A 9,246-nucleotide genomic window follows, 5' to 3' on the forward strand; every position below is an offset into this window, starting at 1 on the left:
CTCATCCTCCGACACCTCTGCCATAGTAGATCCTCCTCTCGCAGTGTCGCCGCCTCCACAGTAACTCATCCTCCCAAGGTGGAAACCCCGACACCACCTCCATCATCATATGCCAAGCCGAAATTTCATCCCGCTCTCGTTGTTTCTAACATTAGGAATAAAATTCCTATTATGCTTGACATGGAAACTGATCGCTACGACACATGGGCAAAGCTATTTCGCGTTCATGCCCAAACTCATTAGGTCTTGCAACATATTGTGCCTTCATATAACAAGTCTTCACATTTATCACTGACTCCAATTATGACCAGTGAGCCACCTTGGATGCAATTGTGCATCAGTGGATCTATTCCACTATTCCTATTGACTTGCTAACCACCATCATGGAACCTGGCTCCACAACTTTGAATGCCTGGAAGCAGTTGGCTGACCTCTGTAACACCCTAAATTCCAAAACTTATATATAAAACATTACTCGACAATTTAAGGTATCACCAATTACAATCCAAAAACATAATTTAACAATTATTAACATGCAGCAGAATCATATTATAAATACCTCAATAAAACTTCGTAAATAGTTATAAAACTTCTCAAGAACCAAAGTCAACGTTAACGCAAAATCATAACAAACTCTCGTCCCGATGTTACACGAACAGAGCACTAAAACAACTAAAGTTAGATAAAGCGATAAATAAATAGAAACAAAGAGTAACTCTGACAAGCCACCTTCCACACACAACAACAATGCTCACTTCTGGTTATCTGTAAGATGTCCATGGTTGACAAAATGAAGCCAATGAGTGATAAATAACATTCAATATGAGCAGTGTAAAGAATGTGAAGGTAATGAAACATACAACATGAAACACATTAAATACACAACCAATATCACCATAATCTCACTCACATTCACAATAACATGCATGTGTATATATATGTAATGTGACTCATGACACAACGTGACGCTTATGCATGTGGAACCATTATGAAAAACACGAGTCCATCTCACTTCTGAATCCACACCATCAGACCAGAGCACACCAAATATCAACTAACGTCTTTAGAAACGCTTCACTGATTCCCATCTAGAACCAACTACTCACTTTTGAATCCACGCCATCAAACCAGAGCATACCAAGACTGGACTGAAACACGTACATCATGATGCATGATTTACAACAACATGCAATATCACCGAAATTATCACCATGCATTTACCGCTATTATGCACAACACTATTCTCAATTCACAATAATTGATTAATTCTATAATAAATAATAAACAACACTAAGATACCTCCAAACAATGACCAAACAATAGCATCGTGTCAAACATATATTCGCATACAACACTCAATCATGTTAAATCATCTCAATATTGATTCATCATTAAGCATGTAGAATAATTCACACAAGTACACATACACTTTACAACATATACTCATTGTCATACCCCAAAATTTTCCCTCCTTTTTGTTTTTTTTTATCTAACTGTAACTCGATAACCATCTGACCTCATTCATACTCATTCATGTGCATTCATTCACTCATGGTTAACATCAGCTGACAGGCGTCACAGATTCGGGGTTCGGAGTTGATAAAATCGGATTCGGATTGAAGTTTATGGCATTGCATGTCATATGGATTGAAATCCTGATTCATGACTTTGATAGTCAGAGATCTTGTGTACGAACTGTTGTTTGGTCGATGTTCACCTGAATTGATTCATGGCATTGACACAAGTCGTTGGTTCAGGATATTATGATCCATATTTGTTTGTCCGTGAGAAAGTACGCATTTTTGCCTGTGCTGACTTTTTGGTCAACCAGTTGACCAAAGTCAACCATCAATCTCTGAATCTTTAATCATGTGATCCGTAATCATCCAATCGCTTTCGAATTAATTCAGGAAGTTTGGGTGGATTTTAAAGGTTCAAATTTAATGTTAATTCAAAGCTTGGTCCTTGAGATTCAAATCGACTTTTGAGAATTATTTTGATTTCATAACCATTTCATCATTTTCTTTAGCCGATTAAAATTTAGAAAATATTATTTTAATTACAAATTAATTTTGGAATTTCTTTTGTTATTTCTTGATTTTATTAGTGAACCATTTATCTATAATCCATTTTTAATCCATATTAATTCTTGATCCAATTATCCAATTTCCATATCCATTTTTCCAAGTTGTAAAACCATTTTTATCCAATTCAATATCCAGATTCTAAAAAACACCATTTTAATTCATAACTCCAAATCCAAAAATCCAATTAACCATTTTTACCACATATCTGTCATAAACTCTATCTTTCATCAGCATTCACCACCAGATGTTATAAGGCATAAACTCTATCTTAGGGTTTCTCAGCCCTAAACTACTCCAAAATCCCCAACCTTCCTAAAGGCACATCCAATACTCACATGACTATTCTAAAGAAAACCCTCAGTGACATCAAATTTTCAACAAATCTTCCAGTGGCATTTCATCTGTTAAGTTCCTTGTACATAACTCAAGAAAACATCTGTTGCGTTTGTCTCTTATTGCTATTACTAAAGCATGGGATGGTATGCACATTTTGGGACTTATTGGTTAACAAGGCCCATTTTGGTTTATCCATAAGATCTTTTGGTTTTAAAAAGGCCCACTCCTATCAACATGTCCATAATTAATATTGCAAGTCCAAAGTGTGGTTCAAATCTCTTTTACATTACTAATCCAAATTCCATTTTCTTATTAGTAAGTATTAAGAGCCATGTTATTTTTTTTATATGATCACTTGTTATTAGCCCATTTTCACATCCCAAATATTTATGCCAAATTCTGAGTCCTTCATAGGTCCCTAAATTAAAGTTGCTTTTTTTTGAAACATGTATATGTTTGATTTAATCTAAGGACAATTATTGGAAGGGACTATGGTGATGGACAACGTTTTAAGGCTCATTTTGTTTGGAATTGAGTTTTCCATGCTTATAATGTGCATTCCATTTTGTTCCTTTAGTTATCTGATTATTTAGCCAATAACAAGTTTACTAGAAGCAATCACTTGTGGAATGTTCATTTCAATTTTATTGTGGCCCAAACCATTTTCAAATGAGATGGTTACTCTAAGAATTAAGCATTTTAATTATCACATAAACAAAGTTCTAAGAGTAAGTCCAAAAGTTAAGTCCAAAAGAAATAATTACACATATTACAGGGTAGTCCAAAAGTTAATACATATTGTCCAAAATCTACTGTTACATCTTAATTATTTGAAATTAAATAAACAGAATTGATGCATATCCAACAGTTTGAAAACGGAACTTTCAAAAGCCATCGGCCAAAACCATCTTTTAGGCCAAAGCACTTTAAAAATCCAACTTCCTCATAAAGCCAACAGGCATCCGTTCCCTCTTTCTCAATTGGTTTTTTTGACCTGCGAAGAAAGTGACAGCTTAAGTCAAAAGTCCTATCTTAATCACTTAAGAGACTAAAAAATGATTAATAAATTGATCAGATTAACACTTTGCACAGAGGACCACCATGAACACCCCAAAATGTGTTTCACTACAAGTTCAAACAACAATGAATTCACAAAATAATAATCCCACGAAATCTGGGATGAAAAAGTAAACATGACAAGTTATCATAGGATACTAGCTCATGATGAAGATAAATAATTTAAATACCCAGAGAACAGAATATAAAAACGGAGACGACGGTGAATTAAAAAAGGCAAGAAATAAAAAATAATTTTTCATTTAACACAACCACATAGCATTCAGAGAGGAGAAAACAGAAGAAGAAGGAGAGAGACTTAGAGGAAAGGAAAATTTATCTGAGTTTCTCCGGAGGAGACCTCGCCGTCGAACCGCTCTCGAACCAAGTAGCTTTCCTCTCCCTTTTTGCTTAAATTTTGTACGCCATCTCATTCGTCCTTGTGAACTGAGCGAACCCCCCTTTGTGATTTCATTGAGTCGCGACCGTAGAAGCTTTAATTTAGGAATTAGGGTTTATGTTTAAACTGTTCTGGTTGTTGTTTGGTCTTTGATTTGTTGTTTGGAAGGAGTTTAGGTTTTGTTTGGTTACGATGAGTTTGTTGTTTGATCGGAGTTTGAGTTTGCTCATTTTGTTTTGAGTCTCGATCTGGTTATTTGAGAGAGATTTAGGAAGATCTAAGGCCAGATTTGGTTTCTCCGACCCAAGAAAGGTAGGGTTAGTGTTGGAAGTTTTGGTCTTTGTGTGATGGTTCGCCGGAGAAGAAGGTGGCGCCGCCGTCGTCGGCCGGCAACCGCCGTCTTCTTCGGCAGGTTGATCGGAGGAGGGTGGTTTTTGTCGCAGAGCGTTTAAGCTCTGAGTTGAGGAGAGAGAAAGAGTTCATCAAATGAACTCATTTCCTCAAAGGTTCATGTTTTTATTCACGCCTGGTTGATGCATGAGTGACAAGTGTCACTCTAGAGGCGGACCACGTCTGCAGGTGACCGTTGGTCAACCAGATGTTCCTGTGTGAATACCCCATCTTTCATTATCGTGTACCCTCTCCATCCATCCGCTTGATCTGTTGACTGAGTCAGATCTCCAGATCTGACGGTCTGGAGCATATTCGTGAGTCAACACGGTTGACCAGGTGTTAAGGGCCCTGTGTGTTTCGGTTTAGGCCTTTTCAAGCTTGGGCATGCATCTGTTTTCCTATTTGAACTCCCCTTTTAGCCCATGTTTGACAAATTCAGTTTGGGCTTGGTTTCTATCCCAAGGCCCAAACTGTTTTTATTTTTATTTTCATTTAGTTCATTTTTTTACTTACTTGATTTAAATAGAGTTTTATAAATTAATTAAATTTCTATTATCATTTCTAAAAATAATTAAAATTATTTGATTATCTATTATTATTATCACCGTCATTAGTTATTTTAAGTATATAATCATCCATTTTTTTGGGATTTAGGAGATTTATTTGTATTAATATTTATTTAGTCATTTGTATAAGTGTTCGATTTTATATGCGTGTCGTGCTACCTTTATGACAAACCGTTCCCATGCCATCAATTCAAACCAATTTTTAAACAAATTAAACTTCTCAATTCAAAGTTGAGCCCATTTTAAATGCCTTTGTAAGTCGATTGCTTCTAAAGCATCGCCATCAACCTCACATAGCTTACTCTTGGGCTTTCTTACAATAAGATGTATTCGATTTTAATTAATCGATTAGATGAACTACTCACTAATTAAATTCAATCCATTCGTAAACATAAATTTTAAACCTCGCTCCAACATCAATTATTCTTTATTAAAATTAAATTAAAATACCTAATCACAATTAAATACTATTTCATTCAGAAATAAAAAAGGAGATGGTTTTGAGTTTTCAACTCCTCTCCCCGATTTATTTGAATATGAATTCTTTTACTCGGTTAGTCGAATAATCTTCATTTCTAATCCACTTAAGCACAAACAAATCAAATCCTTTTATAATAAGAAACGAAAAGGGAGATAACTTTGAGTCTTCAATTTTTCTCCTCGACTATTTGAATACAAGTCAGTTAAACACTCGTCATTTTGTTATAAACTTCTAAGCCCCGATTAAATCAAATTATTTTCATAATAAGTTAAATAAAAAGGAAGATGACTTTGAATTTTTCAACTTCTCTCCCCATTTGTTTGAATACGAGTTATCTTACTCGGGTAGTCAAACAATTGTCATTTTTTCACAAACATACAAGTTAATCAAATCATTGTCATGACAAACTATACGAAAAAGGAGATGGTTTTGAGTTTTCAACTTCTCTTCTCAAATGCTTGGATATGAGTTGTTTTACTCAGTCATTCAAGTACTTGTCGTCATTCTAAAATACGTCAACCATATACAACTTTATTTTCATAAATACTCAGATGAAACAGAAAGCGGTCTAGAGTCTTCTATTCCCTTTCCCGGTTATTAGGGTACGAGTTGTCTTGCTCGATTATCCGAGTAGTCGTCATCTAACCAAAATACCTTAATTATTATCAAAGCCTTTCTATAATTAAGGATGAAAAAGAAAGTGGTCTAAAGTTTTCTATTCCCTTTCTCGATTGTTAGGATACGAGTTGTCTTACTCGACTATCCAAGTAATTGTCATCCAACCAAAAACATCTCAACCAATCAAAACATCCAACATATTAATCCCACTTGTCATCCTCGTTTGACCAAAACTCTTTTCAGAAAGAACATTGTTAATCCTTTCTATTGCACACAACAAACTAGTGCTTAAGCCTCCGCTGAGAGTAGACAAGCCAACATTTAGCCTTTAGAACACGATTTACACAGTCGTTCATAAAAAACATCAACCAACCGTAGTTTCCCGAACTACGAATGCTATGACTTTCTTATTGCACCATAAGGATACGTAGGCAGGAGATTGTTGTATCTTCGTGAGCACACTAATAAAAAACCTCCCCTTTTCCCCTTCTGAGGACCCCATCCATTTCTATTTTCAATATACTTATAAACCGAAGATAACAAACAACATTAACTAACATTCAATCTCAGATTAGAACTAAAAGGTTCCCGTTGAGTACAACGGACGTGAGGGGTGCTAATACCTTCCCCTTGCGTAATCAACTCCCGAACCCGAATATGGTTGCGACGACCTTTATTCCTTTTTCAAAGGTTTTATCGATATCTTCCTATTCCTTTATTGGGATAAATAAAGTTCGGTGGCGACTCTGTTCGAATAATTTTTTCTGCGACCATCGCAAGGAATCGTATTTTTCGAGATGCGACAGATGGCGACTCTGCTGGGGACTAGCTCCAAGCAAAAGAGAGTGAAGCCTAATTTAGTTCAGTTGATGTATTGTGTGTTAATTTTGTTTATTAGTTTGTTATTTATTCTGTTATTATTATGCTATCATAATTATTGTCTGGTGTTTTATTGGCTATGTATTATTGGGGTTCTCTGGTTGGTGATACTTTGTGAGATATGCTTTCCACCCGAGTCTGAGAAAAACCATAAGATTAAGTTGGTGGTTGTGTAGTGGACGCCCACAAGGAGTCTTCCTTGTTGGGAAGATACGAAGACCCCGCCTAGAGGAAATTCTCTTGAGATATTATTGCCCGACGAGTTTTCGTCACGACGATAGTATTCTCAAATTAGATCAATGACTCTAGGGACCTTTTAACCCATTATATCTGGGGGTTATGTAGTATTTACCTAAAAAGTCCCAGACTTATTGGATTAATACGAAAGCCCCAATCAGATGAGATCCCTTGGGCGTATTACTACCTTAAAGTAGTATTCCCAACCTCGATCTATGACTCTGAGAACCTCATTAGAACCTTGGACTCGAGAGTTGTGTAGTATGGACCCACTAGGAGTCTTCCTCTTTGGGACCATACAAAGGCCTCACCCAGACGAGACTCTTTTTGGGGATGTTATTGGCGAATGAGCTTTCGTCATGACAATAACCTTCCTAAATAGTGATTGATGACTTTGGGAACCTCTTAACTTTAGCATCCTCCCAAAAGGGTTTTGTCTAGTAACCAAGGATACCCACTCTCACGGCCTGAATTATGACCTACCTGTGGCATGCATAACATCATTCATAACATGACATTCATATTATTTTATTTCCAAGGAATCTGAGTGTCATAAGTTGCAGGAATTCAAGAAGCATGAAATCAAGCAAAAGAAACATTTACTCTTTCAAGTTCAAAGACCCCGATCTAAGGAGCTTACCTGACTTGGTCTCTCAGATGCACCCGGTGTACAGAATCAACTTTGGGAAGAATTATGGAAATCTGCTCAGCATCCTCAACCAACGAGTGGACCATACAACTTTAGTCACTCTGGCTCAATTCTATGATCTACCTTTAAGATGTTTTACATTCCAAGACTTCCAACTAGCACCAACGTTGGAAGAATTCAAGCGTCTTGTTAGGATCCCTATGAAGAACAAGCCACTATTTGAAGGGATAGATGAATCTTTGCCCATTGAGATCATTTCTAGCATGCTTCACATGGACGAAATGGAGGTAGAGGATAACATAGAAACCAAAGGGAATACCAAAGGATTTTCGCTAAGTTTTCTCTTGGAAAGAGCTCATACCCTACTAAAAGCAGAAAGTTGGGATGCTTGTTACTCTGCTATTGCGTTGGCCATCTATGGCATCGTCCTGTTCCCAAATATGGATGGTTTCATAGACATGGCTACTATTTGCGTTTTCCTTGCTGGAAACCCGGTACCTACCTTGTTAGCTGATGTTTACTATTACATGAGCCATAGGTACACCAAGAAGAAAGGAATGATTGTTTGTTGTGCTCCTTTACTATATCAGTGGTTTCTTGAGAATCTTACAAAGACAGGTGTTTGGGTAGAACAGATAGATGTTAGTTGGCCTCAGAGATTGGGATCACTCCGATCCTAAGATCTTTCTTGGTATTCCAAATAATACATCAACATGGACATCATATTCAGCTGTGGAGATTTCCCTAATCCACCACTTATTGGAACTCAAGGATGCGTAAATTCTAACCCGATTCTATCACTAAGACAGCTTGGCTACCCAATGGAAGGCCCTCCAGAAGCAAGGTCTTTGGAAGCTTTCTTGTTTCTTGACTTTGGGGTTGAGAATCCTGGCTTGTTCCAACGAATCAAAGAGGCTTGGAAGAATGTCAATCGAAAAGGGAAAGCTGATTTGGGGAGAGCGAATGGGATTACAAAAGAACCATATTTTCATTGGGTAAAGGAAAGGGTGAAGATGATCAAAATGTCATTCGTCATTCGTACACCTGTACCTCTTCCTGAACCTAAGCTCACCCATGTCCCTATTGAAGAATTAGAGGAACTCAAGACCACCATGGCAAAGTTAGAAAAATAGAATGAAGAGTTAAAGATAAAACTCCAACAAATCATCAATGAGAAAAACACCATGAAGTGGGAGCTTGAGAGAAAGGATGTACAGCTTCAAGCACATGTGGAAAAGTTCAACAAAGAGGAGCATAAGAGAAAAAAGATCAAAGTGGGACTAGAATAAGCTGACCATTGTCTAGATACTCTTAAGGGTCAATTACGACGAGCTCAGAAAGAATGTCAAGACAATGAGCATTGGTGGCATCTAGCCACAAAGGAAAACAAGACGATAAGAGATACACTTGGGGGCCAGATAAAAGAACTCACCATTTCTGTTCGTCATGCAAAGGCTGAAGCAGATCAAGAACGCCAACTCAAGAATATAGCCACCAAAGCTTCTAGGGTTTCACCCATGATATGGGAAGAGAAGTATCGAGAA

This window comes from Lathyrus oleraceus, chromosome 3, assembly GCF_024323335.1.
Source record: "Lathyrus oleraceus cultivar Zhongwan6 chromosome 3, CAAS_Psat_ZW6_1.0, whole genome shotgun sequence".
Lineage (NCBI taxonomy): Eukaryota > Viridiplantae > Streptophyta > Magnoliopsida > Fabales > Fabaceae > Lathyrus > Lathyrus oleraceus.